This window comes from Halyomorpha halys, unplaced genomic scaffold, assembly GCF_000696795.3.
Source record: "Halyomorpha halys isolate HHAL.00 unplaced genomic scaffold, Hhal_1.1 Scaffold1583.1, whole genome shotgun sequence".
NCBI classification, from domain to species: Eukaryota; Metazoa; Arthropoda; class Insecta; order Hemiptera; family Pentatomidae; genus Halyomorpha; species Halyomorpha halys.
Genome location: NW_027113737.1, coordinates 32,368 through 34,533, shown reverse-complemented (window position 1 = coordinate 34,533; position 2,166 = coordinate 32,368). Strand labels below are relative to the sequence as shown.

At 33.1% G+C, this 2,166-nt stretch overlaps 1 long non-coding RNA gene across 1 annotated transcript; it reads right to left on the bottom strand.

Moving 5' to 3' along the window:
• Positions 1-589: 589 nt before the first annotated feature.
• LOC136796693 (uncharacterized) lies at positions 590-1,244 on the bottom strand. The gene is made up of 2 exons (XR_010844440.1): positions 951-1,244; positions 590-763 (listed from the first exon to the last, which is right to left on the bottom strand). It is a non-coding gene; the product is annotated as an uncharacterized lncRNA (long non-coding RNA).
• Positions 1,245-2,166: the final 922 nt, after the last annotated feature.

Sequence of the window (2,166 nt, the reverse complement as noted above, 5' to 3'; positions counted from 1 at the left end):
TCAAAGAAGAGCTGCAGGAAAAAGTAGAGGAGACCGCATAGGAAATGAAAGAATCAGGGAGGAGCTGAAAATCTCTGTAGTGGAACACCCAAGAAAAACGACAGCTTAAGTGGTTTTTGTTGAATGAGCAAGGACCAGGAGCCCAGAAAGGCAATAGAAGTTCTGCCCACTGGCAAGAGGCGAAGGGACTAGCATTCTATATCAAGATTATGTACAAAGGATTATAGGAAAGTCACTCCAAAAATCTAAGGAATTTTATAAGGACTGTGAGGCTTGGCAGCGTTAGATCGAGCCCTTTCACGTTAGAATATGGAATAAAAGAGGAAGACAGATAGAAGAAGTAAATGAATATTTTAAAAGTATTAACAGTTCCAAAATTTAAATATCAGAAAACTCGAGGTAGTGTAGAACGAAGTAATGAAAAATTGAGTAAATTGAGTTAACGGTAAATAATCTGAGGAGAAGATGGTCGGAATCATAAGTAAGGCCATCAAAAAATAGAACTATTGAGCCGATGTTTCAACCGGAATATCAACCCTTCATTGGAGGTAAAAAAAAACGGGCTAACAATCATAAAAACAAAAATAAAATACAGTGGAACCCCGTTATAACGACCTGTTTGGGACTTGGGGTGAGGTCGGTCCCATAAAAAGGTCGGATTAAGCGGAGTCTGTTACGCTGGGGAATTAGACTTACGTATGTTCAAGGGCGAATGAAAAATACATAAAAATTAGAATACAAAACCAATTTATCCGATGCAGGTCTTCTAAGTCTTTTCTTATTTGCTGGGTCATGTGACAACTATGAAACACTAAATGAAATTAATTGATCCCGATTTTTTTTCCAGTCCTTCACAGTAGTAACGCCAACTCCTAAATCACTAGCTACTTTGATAAGTCGCCCACCCATTTCGATTTTTTCAAGGGCCTCAAGTTTTTCCGCGATAGTACAAGACTTTTTTTTAGACATCGTATAACGCTTTGATGTTAACACTGTGGAAGATAAGATTGAACCGATTTTTCAAACAAGGAGCGAGAAGTTAATCATCTTTCCAGGAAAATAGTTACAAAGTACAGAGGAAACGTCGTATGTATACAAGGGGTGTTTCTTCTCAGAAATAGTCGGTTTATGCGAGGAGCGATGTTTCAAAAGGTCGGACTATTGAGAGGGATTCTATCGAAAAAAAGGGTCGGTTTATGCGAAGAGTCGGTTTATCGGGGGTCGTTATAACGGGGTTCCACTGTAATAAACAAACTTAGAAACATACATAACAATAAATAAATAGATAGTAGTTGTTGGATAATGAAAGAAGATAAAATATAATATTATAGGGGTAAGAGTTATACTAAATAAATAATAAAAAGATATAAATTCTATATATCTCGTTATAAATAATAAAACAATATAAAAAAAATATTATATCTCGTTTATAATTTCTATATTTTTTACTGAACGCTCCCCTGCCCATCTTCTCCCCACAATAAAAAAAATTTAAAGCGAAATCCTCATTTTCTTAAAATTTCACATAGGACTTTTTTTCCAAATTTACTAAAAACCAATCAGAGGCGCTTTGTATTTATATGCGAAATAAGAACAATATATTTCCTCAGAATCGTTTTCATCAGGGAAAAAACTTAGTTATATGTCTGTCTAAAGTCAAGAATTTAACGAGTAAAGGATTCTAGAAGTTGCACTAATTACAACTGTAAAATTTTCTAGATGAAAAATTTCTACCCCACCATCATTTTCCAATCAAACAAAATGTGAATTTAGAAACAAAGATCTTTCAATAATAATTTATAGAGCAATAAAGGGCAATCTTCAGGATTTTCCTGGGAAGATTATAGGATGCCCCAATTTTTTCGGTAACAAAATTAAGCGTTTTCAGCGCGTAGTTCAGAAAGTATAATTTTTTTCGTGGTTATTGTATGCCAATAGATTTGTCTCTTACTGAACAATAAGAACATATATTACAGATTCTATTATTATTATTTCTATTATTCACTAAAAATTAAAAAAAAAAAAAAAAAAAAAACATAATGAGGAATTCACTAAAGTAGGTCAACCATCTTTTTTTTTTTTTATTTATTTCTTTTTTTTTTATAGCAAATGATATTCGTTCTTAACGTCGTCTTAAACCCTCAAATGCTATTTTTCAAAGAAATT